At 38.6% G+C, this 17,814-nt stretch overlaps 1 long non-coding RNA gene across 1 annotated transcript in view; it reads left to right on the forward strand.

Annotated features, from left to right (window-relative positions):
- Positions 1 to 244: 244 nt before the first annotated feature.
- LOC306651634 overlaps positions 245 to 17,814 on the forward strand; it is a 50,945-nt gene continuing 33,375 nt past the window's right edge. The window contains exons 1-2 of the long non-coding RNA XR_013761160.1: positions 245 to 4,455; positions 7,334 to 7,375. This is a non-coding gene — a long non-coding RNA (uncharacterized lncRNA). The remainder of the gene's footprint in view (positions 4,456 to 7,333; positions 7,376 to 17,814) is intronic.

Here is a 17,814-nt window from a genome sequence, read left to right on the forward strand (position 1 = left end):
TGAGTGTACCTTTCTCCCCACATCCTCGCCAACACCTGTTGTTGCTCGTATTCTTGATAATTGCCATTCTAATTGGGGTGAGATGGAATCTTAGGGTGGTTTTGATTTGCATTTCTCTTATTACTAGAGATGTTGAACATTTTTCCATATGTTTGTTGATTGCTTGTAGATCTTCTTCTGTGAAGTGTCTATTCATTTCCTTAGCCCATTTGTTGATTGGATTATTTGCATTCTTGGTGTAGAGTTTTTGCATTTATACTTCTTTAGCAATATATTTTGTCAGGCACAGTGGGGCATGCCTTTAATCCCAGCAGGTCAGAGGCTGAAACAGGAGGGTGACAAATTCAAGGCCAGCCTGGGCTGCTTAGCAAGACCCCAAGAAACTTAGTGAGACTCTGTTTCAAGATCAAATTCAGGGCCTTGTACACTTGCTTAGCAAGTACTGTACCACTGAGCCGCACCTGTTATTTTTCAGATAGTCTATTTTATTAATCTTATTTTGAAGTTGCTATTTTTGTATACTATTTTTGAGAATTGCCTCTCCCAAGGTCATAAAATACATTCTTTCATTTTTAAAAGAAAACTTTATTTTACCTTTCAAATTTCATCTATAACTTATCTAATAATGATTTCTGTGTATCATCTGCAAAAGGTCAGTGTTCATCTCTTTTCCATATGGAGGAACAATTGACCCAGCACTTTATTGAAGAGAACACCATTTCCACATTGTCTTTCTGTAGGTCCTTTGCTGTAAAGTAGGTGGGGCTCGTTCTGGATTCTCTAGTCTTTCTCATTGTTCTTTTATTTTTGCCCCATTACCCCACTGTCTTAAGGACACATGTTTGGCATATACAAAGAACCTGATGAGAAAAAGATGGACAACCAAATAAAAATGGGCTGGTGCATTTTACAGGCACTCGAATTCATTCAAATTCTTCACCTGTAATTGCTGATTTGACATTTGAGGGCTTATGATTCACCATTCTGAAATAGCAACATGTACTGCTTCTATTAATTTATTTCATTTAACTCTTTACCAATGCGCTTTTCACTTTTCTTGTCAATGGTATATGACAAGTCAGAGAGGGAAATGTCTAAAGATTTTGAAGGTTTAGAACTTGGGTCATAAATGGAAACAGAACCGTTGGTGAAGGCAGTGGGACCAAGTGTGGTCTAGAAAGCCGAGGGCATGCAGATGGCTTAGTGCTGCCCCAGATGACAGGTTATATTTCTGTTACAAACTGGAAAAAGTCCAAGTGGAATGCACACGAATTAGTAGATATGGAAACTGAATATATAAGGCATTTCAAAACAAACTATAGCTCTCTTACTTTGGAAGGAACAGGGGACAACAAACCAAAGCGAACCAGAAAATGGGTGAAAGTAGAAGGCACAAATGACTAATAGTTGGTTCTCAATTGTATGCAATAAAAGATTTTTGAATTTTGAATCTAGTGTTACTTTCATTTCCACTGTAAACATCCCAGGTGTGCAAGAAAAATTGCAATCCCCATTTCTGAATTGTCCTGGTGACCATTTATGGAAGATATTTGTAATGCTTTACCCAAGGATTTAAATATCAGGGATAGCATGCAATTGCGTTTAAGATTAAGATAGAAATATTTGGTTACAAATACAGTATGCAATAGCCAGAAGATCAAAGTTATAAATACAAGGTGGGTGGAAAGGAAAGAACTGGGAGTACATGGGTTTATTGGTCAGCTGGGGAATCCAAACATTACAAAGAGGCATTGACATGATTTCTTAAAACATCCCAATTCAGAGCTGAAATATGCCTGTTTTTGTGATATGGCATTCAGTAGGTTCAACAGGAACATTTGACTTTGAAGACAAGTAACCAAGTAACCTTAAAACCAAGTTTTAACTTTAAACCAAGCTTCTAGAAACATCTTAAAACAGAAACTTACAACACTGAAATATGGGTTCTTTCTCAGCGTGTGCGGAGAGATACCTTTCTTGTTCTTTTCAGTTTGGAATATGAGTCCCCAAGGATTTGGGCAACACTGAGTTTTCTGAGGGATGGAGAATGCAGCCAACTTCAACCCTCAAGTGAGCCCTGAGTCACAGTGAATGTGGCGGGTGTGGTTGTGCAGGACGTTTAGCTCTGCATCCCCTCCCCAGTGGTTGTCAGAATTGGTCTTCACATAAGCACAAGCACTATTTTTTCCCAGGTTCTTGAACTTCTCTCTCTCTCTTTTTGTACTGCCTTACATCATTGACTTTCTTTTTTATTTCTCTTTGAAAATTTTATTGGTGTACTCTAATTGTATATGATAGTGAGATTCCTTGTTACATAATTGTACAAGCACACAATATAGCTGTAATTTGGTAAATTTAATTCCCCAGGACTTTTCCTCTCCCTCCCCTCCTCCTTCCCTTCCTCCTTCCCTTCCTCTACTTTACTGAAATCCCTTTCTGTTCTTATGAGATCCTCTTGCCATTTATTTCCCTCTCTAACTTTCAGATATGAGAGAAAACATACAACCATTGACTTTCTGAGTCCAGCTTATCAATCCATTTTCCTACAAATGACATAATTTCATTATTCTTTATGGCTGCATACTGGCTTTAATTTTTTAGAATAAATACTGAGTGGTATAGCTTGGTCATAGGGTGGTTCCATTCTTATTCTTTTGAGGAAATTCGATACAACTTTTTGTAGTGGGTGTGCTAATTCACAATCCCACATCTTCTCCAGAATTTTTTATTTGTTTAGATTTTTTCTTTTTTTATAATATATTGTTTTAGTTGTAGGTGGACACAATACCTTTATTTTGTTTTTATGTGGTCCTAGGATTGAACCCAGAGCCTCATGCATGCTAGACAAGCACTCTGCCACTGAGCCACAACCCTAGCCCCTAATATTTGTTTTCTTGATGACTGACACGTTAATGAAGTGAGATGAAAACTCAGCATAGTTTTGAGTTGTACTTTTCTGATAGCTGAAAATATTGAACATTTCTTTGCATACTTATTAGCTGTTTGTATTTTATTTTGAGGGGTATCTGTTTAATTCATTTGCCCATTTATTGATTGGGTTATTTGGGGGGGGGTGGTGTTAAATTTTTTGAGATCTTTATATATTTTGGATAGTAATCCTTTTTTGGAAGAGTAACTGGCAAATACTTCCATTCCCTAGGCTTTTCTCTTTATGCTTTTAATGGTTTCCTTTGCAAGGCAAAAGGTTTTAAATTTGATTCCATCCCATTTATTAATTCTTGGTATTATTTCCTGAGTTTTAAAAGTCTTCTTGAGGAAATCATTGCCTGCACCTATATGTTGAAGCATTGACCTTATGTTTTCTTCTAGCTGTTGCAAATTTTCTGGTCTAATTTCCGAGTCTTAGATTCACTTTGAATTGACATGCACAAATACTATTTTCAGCTTCCTGGGACAAGGGAGAACATTGACACAGACACCATGGAACTGCTTGGTATAATAGAAAGATGTGTAGGATTAGAGTCTTGAATCTATCCCTACAGGGCATACTGGAAGGGTCCTCTGCTGTAGAAACTTGTCCTCACCCAACAGATAAGCAAATGACATAAAAATGCTTTATACACTGTAAAAAAAATGAACATTTTGTGGTGAATAAAACAGTCAAAGACCAGCAATGTTTCACTTAAAAGAATGGTTATTAGAATATAACGAACACATTGATTATTTTTATCCATCATTTCTTCATTTGAATATGTCTGCTCATACACCAAAAACAATCTTATTTTTTAAATTAACTTTTATTAGTGCATTATAATTATACATAATAGGAATTAATTGTGACATATTTGAACACGCACATAATTCACCAAAAGCATTATTAAGTTGTGCAACAAGTATTATATTAAGCCAAAAATAGAACAGATAAAAAAAAGGTCAGGATCAAGAAAAGAACAGAGACTGATAAATTGATCAACAAGTCTATGAATTTGCAAGGCTATTAAAGAAATATCTCCTTAATCAATGAAATTGGCATGTGTATCAAAACATTAATTTGGTTGCATGTAGCAGAAACAACTTGAATTGAAATAGCATCTTCCCATGCAGAGAGAGGACCTAATTCCACAGTTTTGGGGTGACTCGGAGTAAAGAATCTCAAGGTTGAGAAGGTTATTACACAGTAAGAAAGGAAAGAAACCAGAAGATGGAAAGTTTTTAATGCCCAGACAGTAGTATCTCCATCTCTTGGATCTCTCTATTTCTAATTTTTTCCCCACACTCCCCAGATGCACCTCTGCTAATCACACTATGGGAGGAAGATGGTGCTCCACCTGCAAACAAATCTGCATGTGGCATCCTGATATATCAGGACAACCAACTCCAGAGTCTTGAGAGTGACTACTGGAGTCAGTTTTCCTCCTTGTCACCACAGACCTATCTGCTGTCAGGGTTTATCTTCAGGTATACACTCAGTGGCACCAACCAACACTTGCAATAGTGTGTATATTGATTGATTATTGATTAACTTGGCTTAAAGAACAATCAGACTAAATGTATTACTCTATGCCTATTTTGCTTTACATAATTGATCTTAGCTCCTTTCATTAAAGTATATATGGTTTACTTTATGACTTTTTTTGTTTTTCTTTTTTTTTTTTTTTTTTTTTTTTTGCGGTGCTGGGGATTGAACCCAGGGCCCTGTGCTTGTAAGGCAAGCACTTTACCAACTGAGCTATCTCCCCAGCCCCTACTTTATGTCCTTTACTAGCTGAATAGTATTCTGTAGGATGTGTTCTATATTTCATTTTACTGATCCCCCATAATGGGTATTTAGGCTATTTCCAATGTTTCTTGTTATGTACAGAATCACATTCATCATGCCCCTGTTTATCTTTACATAATTCTAGATTGTAGAATTCTCAAAATGGGACTGCTGGATCAAAGGTATTGTGAATTTTAAATTTTAACAAATATTATCAAATTGGTCCCCAAATTGTTTTGAACGATTAGCAAATCTACCAATACAGTATGAGAATGACTATTTCTCATCACCTTCCTAACTTTGTGTATTAGTAATTCTGTTAATTTCCTCTAATCTGATGGAATACTATCTACTTATTGTTTTTATTTACACATCAAATTGTTGTTTTTATTTCAAGACTAGGGAAATGGAAAATACTTCTACATCATACATATTTATTCTCTATCTGAATTTCTTCAGTAAATTGTTCACTTTTCTTAATTTTCTTAGAAAATTTACACTATTCACACTTTTTTTCCATTTGAAACTGTCAAAGATCTTTATATATTAACGAGCATGGCTCTTTATTAAGACATTGTATATTTTTATTTTTGTTTACATATTTGGTATTATGCAAAAGATTTTTTACCACAAAGTAGTTAATTATATGATTATTCTTTTCTCCCAATTATTCGGATTTTATATAATTTGTTTTTAAAAGAAATGTCAGAGCCTCTGACCCCTGTGACCCTGTCTCTGTGTCAATTCTTTCATTGCTTTGGAGCCAGATCTGTTTCTGTTTCTGTCAATTTTGGTTTATGTACTGACCGCCCTCTTAGAACCTTCTGCCCATGGGACATCTCCACTCAGGGTTTGAGAATGTACCAGCTTTCTTAACTGGACCAAGCTAGTTGAATTCTCACAGTTACTTGAATTGAGTTATTAATCAGTGTGATGTTTCTTCCATCTCTTCCAGTCTAGACAGAGTTGGAAGTCAGGGCCACTGCCCATCAATTATGCTGTAACTTCCCCTGGAAAGGCCAGCTCTCAGTCTGCCTGCTGGCCCCTCCTGAGTCCTGGGCTCACAGCTGGAGGTCCTGAGCCTGGGAACTCCAGTGCCTCTGACCTTTGTGCTCCTGGCAGGGTGAGGGGGACAGGGTCAGTAAATGTGTTTCCCTGCAAGACACAGAAATCATCATTTATGATCTTATCAAAACTAAGAAGCAGCTCAGTGAGAGGAGATGTTGGTTAAAGTGTACAAAATGTCATTTAGATAGGAGAAACAAGTTAGAGAAATCTAGTGCACAACATGGTGACTACAGTTACATGTAATATATTCATGAAAAATGCTGAGAGTAGATTTTAAGAGTTCTCACCACAAAAAGAAAAGTATGTGAGGTAATGCATATTAGCACAATTAATTCAATCAAGCCACTTCACAGGGTTTGCCTATTGAAGACATCATATTGTACATGATGAATATATATGATTTTAGTCAATTTAAATGACTTTTAAAAAGAAAACAGTCAAAAAATTAAAAATCCTAATCTAACTCAATAAACTAAAAAAAAAATTACAACAGGAAGATATAAGCAAATACATTTTCATCTGTAACAAGGAAGAAGTTTTACTTCATTCTTTAGGTTCTTATCACAAGATTCAAAGCAAAGCTGTAACTCATCTCCCTGCTTCTCCTTGAGCTAAAGGAAGACATGTTAAACCATGTAGCTATGGTGGCTGCAGGTATGGTCCCTGAAATGGGAGCTTCCTCCCTCCCTCCCTCCCTCCCTCCCTCCCTCCCTCCCTCCCTCCCTCCCTCCCTCCCTTCCTTCCTTCCTTCCTTCCTTCCTTCCTTCCTTCCTTCCTTCCTTCCTTCCTTCCTTCCTTCCTGACATATATGAAGGAGCTGGGCATAATGGCACACATCCATAATCCTGGGTGCTCAGGAGGCCAAAGCAGGAGGATCACAAGTTCAAAACCAGTCTCGGCAATGAAGTGAGACCTTAAGCAGTTTAGGGAGAACATGTCTCAAAATAAAACATAAAAAAGACAGGGGATGTAGATCAGTGGTTAAGTGCCCTGGGTTCAATCGCTGATACAAAAAAGTTAGATATTTATGAAAGATGGGTGTTACACTATGAAGCAAGAAAGAAAAGAGATATTTTGTTTCCTATTTTTATTTAGTTTTAGGTTTTATTTAGATTTAGGTTTTCAAAGAACCCAGGCAATCTGATCTGCAAGTCTGAATGCCATGGAACTGTTTGTTTCCATCATAGATTGAAAATAATATTGAGAACTATATGGTATTTGGTAACCAGAAGCATGGTCACCCCCCACCTGCATTCTGCTTACTCTAGAGAGAAAGATCTTTTGTTTCAGTATAGAACAAAGTGACTTTGCTTAAGAACATATTGATTTTTCTTAATTCAAATAAGTATAGATTTATGACTCTCACAGTCTAATCATTTTACTTCTAAACTTGCATTGTCTCACACATAAGCTTTTAGGGAATACACTATATATTCAAACCATAACAAATGAATAGGTCAGATCTGTGGAGTCAATCAACCATGAATTGGACCTCTGAGACCATGAATCAAAATAAACGTTTTCTCTTCTAAATTGTTCTTGTAGGTTTTGATCACAGTGATGCAAAGTTGACTAACACCATTTCAGGTAAAGAAACATGAGCAGCTGATGTGCTTCTTGAGGGAAAAAGGAACATGGAATAAGTAACAGAAGAGGGTAATTGTAAATACCAGCTACAACCATGTGACCAAACAAAAATATTGTTTCCTTTCCTTTCTTTTGCCTTTATTATGTAACAGAATCTGTATTGCCTTCATATCTTAGTATTGAAGTGTTGGTAATTTTCTTAAACTTCACAAATTATCAAAGAGAAGGGTAAATATCACTCAAGGATATTACCCACCCTATATTCTGGGGAAGGGTTAATGCATTTTATATATATATATATATATATATATATATATATGTATATGTATATATGTGTATTATATATAATATCATTATAATATATTATAAATGTATATTAGGATATATCAGATATATCATATCATGCAGAATTATGCCCTTGTTATGAAGCTGCCTAATGGGTTAACATGTACATTTTCCTATGAAAATTTGATTTTTGTGGTTTTTTTTCACCTTTTCCCATCGTTTTAACTTCTAAAGAAAATTCACACCTAAATGACAGAGATAGTAACTCGAAGAGTCAACTATTCCAAGAAAAAAGGAACAGGAGAAGTATCGGTTTTAGACCAATTGTTCCTATTCTTTAGATTTACAGAACCCAGAACATCTCATAACCTTTAGATAACATCAGAATGTGTATCAAAGAAATGGATCACTGCAGGATTAATGATTACTTTGGTACCCACCTATCTGTGACTTAAAGTACACTCTCTTAAATTTCTTATATAAGTTCTTAATTTCCAGTTACTAGCTAAGCTGGTCCTTTAGGCTGCTATTTTTTCTAATCATTTAGCTCGCTATTTTAAAGTTCCTTTGCTATCACCACCTTGTCTCTCAAATAATTGATTTGTGTGGTGAGCTGTCTGAGCATTTGCATGGTAAATTTACTGTCTTTATTTGGATACTAAGAAAGGTTTAATATGGATGTTAAGTTGACAGTGTGAACTTGTGATAGTTAATCTTGTGTGTCAACCTAACTGTGCTACAGGATGCCCAGATGTATGATCAAGTTTTTTTCTATGTATGTCTGTGGGGGTGTTTCTGGAATCTATTAACATTTGAATTGGTGGATTGCACTTCCAATGTAGGTGGATAATCTCTAATCCATTCAAGGTCTGCATGGAACAAAAAGGTAGAGGAAGGTGAAATCAGGTCTCTTCCTGATTGCTTGAATTGGGCCATCAGTCTTTTCTCAGAACTTCTGATTTCAGGGCCTCAGGTCTAGAATAGAATTTATACCATTGGCTCTCTGGCTCTGAGGTCTTTGAACTGTAGTACCCGATTTCCTGGGTCTCCAGCTTGCACATGGCAGGTCAGGTGACTTTCTGGGCTCTAAGTTACTATAATACCTCATATAATCCCATACTATAAACCTCTCCTACTGGTTCTGTGGAAGGAACCTTAATATAGATTCAATCATTGATACAACATTTAGCATAAGTAGGTGCACAAATGACAGTGGAGCAGGATAAAATTTAGAATTACTCTGATTTGAATATGTCCCCTCCAAATTCAAGCAAATGACCGTCGTAATTTTATTAAGAGGTAGGATCTTTAAGGTTATTAAGTCCTGAAGGCTCCTCCCTTCATGAATGGGATTAAGGCATTTATAAAAATAAAATCTGTACACAGTGTTCAATTGCCCTTTTGCACTCTACCATGTGAGGACACAGCTTTCCTCCCCACTAGAGGATGTATCATAAGGCACCATCTTGGAAGCAGAGAGCAGCTCCCATCAGACACCAAACTTTCTTGATCTTGGACTTTTCAGTCTTCGGAACAGAAGATACATTTTTGTTCTTTATAAACTACCCAGTCTCAAGCATTTTATTATAGAAGCACAAAACTGACCAAGATAAGAATGCTCTGACTTATGTCCAATAATTAATTCATTTACTAATCACCAACTCTACAGTGGCATCCTGGTGACCTTATGGATGTCCACTTAGGCCACACAGGCAAAGCTATGAAGAGTCTTAGCAGGACATCTTTTAATCTCCTAGACTATGAGAAGTTGGGAAGCCTGTGAGGACCTCATGTCCATCTCCCACTATCATCCTCATCCTTTTAGGAGACTGCCTTGATATGGTTCTTTTTGATGAGGTTTGGGGCCTTTTGCTGCCTCTCATGGGTGCAGACATTGCTTCTCCACCCAACATGGCATTGACCCCCAGGGAAGCCCAAAGTAGTCATCTAGACCCTTTTATGTTGATTTGTCTTGTTTAGGGGACAATAATCTAGGGGCTGGGACCTTTGGGTATTCTTCCTTTTTCTTTGTAAGTTTTTAGAACTGTCTGAGTCTAAAAGTGGCTCATTTTCTTTGGCCATGGCCTTTGCTCTGAGCACCTTTTCTGCCCTGAGATCCTCTGATGAGCCACCTGTCCTTGGCCTCTATCCCCATGAGCCCAGTTTTCTCTGTGCCAACAGTGATGACAGCTTTATCAGAGTTGGCACTGGATAATGCACTGAGATTAGCCCTGACTTCTGATATTCTGCAAGGTTTCTTAGAATTAGGACTTGTCAAAAGTCTCTCTAAATACAGTCTCTTATTTCAAAGTGGGTCCAGTTTCCTTATGAATGGTCTATTGAAAAAACATGTGTGGACAGAAACATTTGCACATTAGTCCAGAGATGTGAAATCCATGCACATGGAGACAAGGCCTCGCTTTCATGGCATGCTCTTTTATGGAGTTTCCTGACTGCTATCTTCAGAGAGTTTGTAAATCTGCCTCTAATTTTGAAGTATTACTAGGTAGCAGTTGACCTAAAACTGCTTGGGTTTGATTTATGAAAAGCACAGAGGGAGAGGCTGGCTCAGTTGATCCCTTCTTAAGTGGAACTTTTACATGCCTTGTTGAAACTGCTTTGTGGTGATCTTGGAGCTGAGCAGAGGAAAGGAAACATAAAATCCAATGTCTGCTCAGCTCTGTGGACACATTTGGAGCTGGATTTGCCTTTATGAAAATGATCAATAATTCCTTCCATGTGTATCTCTTTGATGGGTTGCCGGGCACTTGGAGGGCCATTTCTGCTTGATCCTCACAATGGACAAGGGTACATGAATCATTATGTAAATTATCTTCTTCACTTCATTATGGTTGGCATTGGGGGTACAGTGGATGGACCGAATATCTGTGCCCCCCAATTTCATATGCTGAAACCTAACTCCCAAGGTGATGGTATTAAGAGATACAGGGTTTTGGAGGTGGGTAGGTCATGAGGGTAGAGTCCTCATGAATGGTATTTATTCCCTTATAAAAGAGGACTGTGAGAGTTTTGTTGCCTCTTCTACCAAGGCCATCTGTGAACCAGGAAGCAGGCTCTCACCACATACCAAATCTGTCAACACCTTGATCTTGGACTTCCCTGCCTCCAGAACCATGTGTAATACATTTCTGTTGTTTATAAACTGCCCTGTTTATGGCAGTTTATCACAGCAGCCTGAATGGTATGATAACAGGACATAAGTTACCTTATTTCCTTTTTATAGAAGAGGAAAGGAGGTTTAGGATGGAGTCGGGACCTGCCCACCTGTTCTGGAAGGAAAAACTGGGTCAAAAGGATCTCATGATGATGAGCAGTTTAACTAGATGTGGCCTGACATGGGATCCACACCAAGGGAATAAATGTCTGAGTGACTATTGGGCCAAATTTCTGTCTTTCCAATAAAATTAAATTTTGTCTTCTGTGTGCTGGAAGGTCAAGGTTTGGCATCATAAGAGAGAACTTGATAGCAGCGGGAGGTTTCCTTAGAAACCTCAACAGATGCACTTTAGGGCTTTTTCCTAATTATTGAGGACATCTTAGGAAGAACTTCTGGTGAAAATCAGGCAAAAATGGATTCAATAGTCCTGAGACCAAAGTCAACATCCGTACCAGGCTTCAATGCCCAAAAACGCTTCACCATGCACGAATCTCACTGGTTTAGTGAAGTGGGACAGGTTGAAAGGACCATTTTCATTTTTATTCAATTTTTTGGAGGTACTGGGAAATTGAACCCAGGGGTGCTCTACCACTGAGTTACATGCACAGTCCTTTCTATGTTTTATTTTGAGAAAAGGTCTTGCTAAGTTGCCCAGACTGGCCTCATACTTGTGACCCTTCTGCCACAGCCTCCTGAACCACTGGGATTATAAGTGTTCTTCTGCCTGAAAGGACCATTTTTTAAAAATTATTTTTTGATTCATTGTACACAAATGGGTACAACTCTCATTTCTCTGGTTGTACACGAAGTGGAGTCACACTGTTTGTGTAATCATACATGTATATAGGGTTAATGATCTTTGTCTCATTCTGTTATCTTTCCTTCCCCTCGACTCTTCTCCACCCCTCATTTTCCTTTGCACAATCCATCCTTCCCTGAAAGGACCATTTTTTAGATGAATAAGTTAGTATCTTGCTTCAGGATTGCATTAAAGTCTGTGATTCAGAGCAGGAGTTTATGTTCAGTCACCTCACTGCAAGGCCATTTAGTTGCTTCTTCTTTCCAGGTCTGGCCAGGCAGCCTCTCTGCCTTTGTGGAAATAGGGGGCTGGCAGCACCAATTCATCTTTTTCTTATCTGCCACTTGCACTTGCCTCTCTCTTTTGTTTTGCCTCTCTTTCTTGTCTGTTGTGGTCCACTGGCCTCAGCACTGGGCACATCACTTAGGTTGATGGAAAGGCATCATCCCTTTCCATGAGTGTGATTACCTCCAGGCTGGGCTGGCAGAGTTGTTCCCAGCACAGACTATCCCGAAGAGCCCAAGGAGTACCACATCACTCCCAGAGGCAGCTCTTGCCATGAACACTTTGGAGACAGGAATTACCAAGCACACCCGGGAGATGGTTCTCCTTGTAGCCAGCCTCATTCCACGGGAATCCCTCCATGGAGCCACCATCTCTCCTGAGCTGGACATGCATCATGATGGAGCAAGTGGGTAAAAAAGAATTGGGGGTATCAATAGCTTTGTGAAGGCATGATTTATAATTATTAATTACAAAACGATGGCATTTTGGTGATTTTTTAATTAATCTTTTAACATCCTGTGAGGAAAACAGCAGGGACCTTGCAGTCAGGAGGGTTCGATTAGCCCCTGCAGAAACCTACACAGGCACAGTGCTCAATTCACCTTCTCACTTGCCACATATCCTTAGATCACATACAGAGTCTTCCTGTGACTCCTTATGGATGGGCCGAGGGTGATCTACTGTACTTAATATTTGATCATTTAAAATCTACAACATTTAATTACTTGTGCATTGGGGCAGAAAGATAACAATATCTCAGAACAACCACAGCAAAATGACCCCATGGAAATGCCCCACACTCTGTTCAACCCCATCTCTTGGTAGACAGTCTCTGTTCTCTCTCCCTGATCCACAGGGTGACTCTCCAGGCAGACTGATCCTGTCAACACTCAGCTGCTCTTTAGAAAAACAGCCAAGGACATCCAAATATAACTGAAACCTCAGGAAGAGTTGGATGACACCACAGTGACCCTCACCTCTGATCGCCACACTTTCTAGAAGTTTTTTTTTTTTTCCCCCTATTCTTATTCTCTCATTTTAAAAAATCTCCCTGAAACCCATGAGATCTTATAATGGAGAACAGTTGGAGATGTTTTTGCATAAGCCCATATTTCTATGTTGGATCCTCAAGCATTGAGAGCCACTAGGCCACATGACCAGGAATTGCTTGTGCTGTACAATGCAAATAACCTTCTTCCATACCTGTATCCATTTTCTATCTCCTGTGAGACTTTTGTTCACATGGTGAGTGTGGGATCAGAATATCCAGGTCTCAGGTGAACCTAGCCTTCAGTTCAGTGGTCCTAGGGAGGATCCTTCTGCTCTGGTCAAACCACAGCAGGTCATGTGCATTCCTGCCCCTGGAGTTGGGGGTTGCTCCTCACTCTTAGTGTCCCAAGATCTTGGTATGGTGTATCTCATGGAACAGGCCTGTACTGTATTCATTCAATGAACAAAACTCTTTTATCCCAAATCACAGCACAAGTGGCTCACTACTTCCAGGCAAGGCCATTCAGTGAGAACTTGGGGCCAAGTTCCAGCCCAGGGAGCTATCACTGAGATTAATTCATTAGCAGCAGAGCCTGTGCCCATTCCAGGTCTGGCTTCTTACCCTGTGAATCATGCTATGAGACCAGGAATCTGCAGTGGTGGGTTGGAACCACCCAGGGTATTTTTGACTAGGACAATGGAATTTGTAGTGTTCCCTACAAAACTTAAATCCTTAAATCAATCGATGTCTCTCATATAAGCTCTCTCTCTCTCTCTCTCATACACACACACACACACACACACACACCACTGCTACTATAAATTCATTTCTACAATTAATAGAATGTAGCTCTTATGTGGGAAGAATAAAAAATTGTCTAAACCAGTGGCTTAAACTTGAGAGAATATCAGAATCCCTTGTGAGCTCTAATTCTTAAGCCCCTGCCAGGGTAAGTCTGAAGCAGCACCAGGACTTGCATTTCTAAGACATTCCCAGGTGATGTTGCTACACCTGTGCTGAGCACCACACTTTGAAGGCAGGTGGAGTAAACTCACACCTAGCACCTGGATGCCTCAAAGCCTCAACATCCCTTGACCTCAACACCAAAGAACTTTTGAGAGAGGAGTCAGCTCCTTAGAGTAGATTAGAAATGAACAATCCAAACATCATGGATGGGTTAAAGACTTGAAATAGTATAAAATTATGTTTCACAGGCTTAACAGCAAATCAACCTTTTAGAATATATTACAAGACCAGTAACTGAAGCCATGAGTCCTCTCCTGTTAAGAAACAGACCAACAAGAAAGGAAACAAAAGGTGGAATTGCCCTTTAATCCTAAGATTTGGATTTCTAGAAATATCTGTCCAAATAACAACTTTCATAACCAACATGAAATATAAAGAAACCATTTGACCCATCTCAGTTATCACAGTCACCAAGCCAAGCCACAGTAAGATGAATCTGAGTTTTCCAATTTTGGAAACTTCCAGAAATGCTATTTGGATTAATTTTTATTTGGGAGTTGGCTAAAATTGTCCACATTCTCAAATACCTCAGGATAAACATTATAGCATTGCCATACAAATCTGTATTCCCTATATTAGATTCAAATAGGCCATTTGGGGGACATGAAAATTCATTTATTACTCCGCAAATATGCTTACACACAAACAGTTAAACTTCTATTTCTTCCATATTGATCTCAAACTAAATTTCAACAATTTTTGAAATTGCATCCCACTGTATTTCCTTCTTCAGTTACATACATAGTTCAATTAGTATTTCTTTGACATCCCATACAGAATAAAGAACAGAATATTTAAAATGATATCTTACTTCTTTGTAAGAAGCAACAGAAATTTAACATTTTAAAGCATTGGAGTGCATCTGTAATATTTTCTCTATACAGAATATGTTTTAGTGCAAACAAATAAACCTTATTGTCTATCATAGCTTGACCTTCAAAAGTTGGGTATACGGAATGCCTGCAAAATAAATTACCATATATTTAAAATAGAAGATTAGAACTGATATAAAATCTGAGGAAAAACTGCCCTTGTTGATAACTTAAATTTATCTGACCCTCATACTAGTGTCTGAACTATTGAAATTTTAATTCTTTTTTTTTTTTTTGTGGTGCTGGGAATTGAACCCAGGGCCTTGTGCATGCGAGGCACACACTCTACCAACTGAGCTATCTCCCCAGCCCTAAATTCTTAACAATAAGTTCAAGACAATTGAATTTGTGCTTGCAGACACTGATAAACTAAAACAATACCTAGAATAACAACCAAACTTGGATTTTGTTCAGGCATCCACTCCTTCTTTAGGGGACCCAGAGGTGTGGCCTCCACCCCAGTGGGCGGGGAGGGGGAAATGTGCTTCATCCAGGATGTTGATGGGAAGCTTAGTAGTCAAGGCAATGAATTGGGGTGGGTACTGATCCAGTTCTGATCAACATGTCACAAAGAGATGGCTGTTGAGTCTTCTAGAAGAGTTCTTCTCATTCTTCAGGAGCCATGTGAAGGGAAAGTCTATTTTTGTCCCTGGACAGTGGATGTTAAATGTCCAGAGGGGACTCCCAGAGCAAGTAGAGTCATCTTGCAGCTATGCAGGAAGCCAGTCTGGGGTACATCCAGCTCTTATAGGGTGGCAGAGCACAGAGGGAGAACATGGGTCCTTCATGACATCCCTGACTGTTAACTCACCCAGATGTGCCATATACTAAACTTCCTCTAATTGGATCTAATGAATTGTCTTATTGTTTGTGTCTGTTGGAAAAGTTTTCTTTGCCTGTATTAAGAAAAAATAGCTGAGATAAAATTTGAAAATTAGAGATTTCAAAAAAATCAATATTTCATTTTCTTCAGTTCGTTTTTACATCACATTTTAAAAATAAGCCATGAGTTAAAAAGTTTTTTGAAAAGATCACTCTATTATTAAAATCCTCTGATCTATGAGTTTTTCTGTGTTGAAAGACACTCATGTGTCCAGTTTTCCTACAATGTGTCACATACATATGTGCTTAATTGGCTATTCAACACTGGTCGTGTTTATTTCCAATTTATCTCACATTTTTCTCTTAGTGTTCTTTAAAGTATCAAGGGAAATGGGCAGTAAAAAGCATGTCTTGTATTTACGCCGACACATGCCTAGATCATTTGTGGTAATTGAGACCCAATGAGCTACAAGCTTTTCAAAATTTGTGACATAAGCATGTTTCACCCAGCCAGAAAAATTCCCTGGTTTTGAACCTGGGAATTGAATCATTCTTGAATTGGACACATGTCCCATACAATTTCTTTTGTTCACTGTGCCTCTTTTCTCTGTGTTTACATGAGCATGAAAGATGGATTTTGTTTACCTCCAGATGTTTTCCCATGACCAACTCCATGATAGCAACCTGATTCTAGTGAGCGCAGGGAATCAAGCCTGCAAGAGTGTGGACAGGCTATCCCCATGCCTGAATTTTCAGTGACTCTTACAGTTTTCAATCTTTTGTCTACTTCTTAAATCACACTAACCAAATTCTGTATAGTTTGGTTTTTGCTTAGAAGCTGTGGTCATGGTAGCATTGGCAGTGGATGGTTTGCCTTGTCTAATATTTATTCTTGATCCTGTTAATGATTTATCATATTGTAATATAATGTAATATAGATGTGGTTGACTGCTTCTTAGGATCCCTCAAATGGACTTGTTGGGGTGGACAGGTTCTGATAACTCTAGTCGTCACTTCCTTTCTCTTCTTCCCATGAGCAAAGAAAGACCCTCCTCATTTCCCACGACCAAGATTCCAGTCCTTACTACCAAAGAAATCTTCAACTGTGGCCACAGTCTTAATATCAATATTCCCTTAAATATTTATCAGTGATGTAAAATGTCAATTACTGAGTCAGTATCAGGCAGGAAAAGAAATGGGATGCTTGACTGGAAGTGAAGCAAAACTGGCAACAGCTAATCCTCAAGAGCATGGTGCCTCCCAATCTTCTAGTAAAGGTTGGTCTGAACCAATTGAAATAACAGAGACATGCTGTTTGCCAGAGTGATTGAGTTTGTCCCTGTCAATATGTCAATAGGCCTGGTGCCATTTCTTTCATAAGGAAAGCTCGAGGATGGGCATAGCTCTCACCTGGTGCCAGAAGGACAGGAAGGGAAGTTAGCTTGGCCTGTCCTAGCTCATCCAACAGATATATGGAGAAGCAAAGATTTGAATAGGGCAGGCCACTGGGAAGGGAGAGGATGAGGACAAAGTGGAGTATGCGTTGGCTTGGTGGAAGTAGAGGAATATGCTTTTTTTTTTTTTTTTTTTTTTTATTCTCCCTAGGATTGTCATTGATTTTTACCACTCAATCATCTCATGTCACATCTTTTTGGAAGTTGAGATTGTACCTTAGCCTCTAAATTATACCATTTTTGGTAAATTATTACATTTGTCATTTATCTATGATAACTATGGGTCCCAGATTTTCTAGCATGGACTCAATTTTTTCTCATTATTTCTCCAAGACAGTTTAAATTAGCCTTATTGTTGCTTGCAAAAATATAACCCCTGAGTTTTCTATGTAAATGAGAGGAAAATCCCATGCAAACCAGTTTGAACCATAAAAGACATTTATGGGCCATTATGCCTATAAAACCCAGAGAGACCAGAAGGCCCTATCATGTTGGTTTTATTTAATCATAGCATCAGTGATACCATCTGTCCTGTTCTGGGGCCTATCACCTTCTTCCACAAAACAGTTCTGACCTTCATACTTACAAACTCCACTGTCCAAAGGGGTAATGCTTTTTTCCACAGGTCCTGTACTCATGTCTCATTGGTACAAACTAAATTGCATGTTCATTCTTGAATCAGCACTTACAGGGAGAATGGCCATGGGGAGGGTGAGGGGTGAGAAGG

The sequence above is a fragment of the Sciurus vulgaris genome (assembly GCF_902686455.1).
Source record: "Sciurus vulgaris genome assembly, chromosome: 2".
Classification (NCBI taxonomy): Eukaryota; Metazoa; Chordata; class Mammalia; order Rodentia; family Sciuridae; genus Sciurus; species Sciurus vulgaris.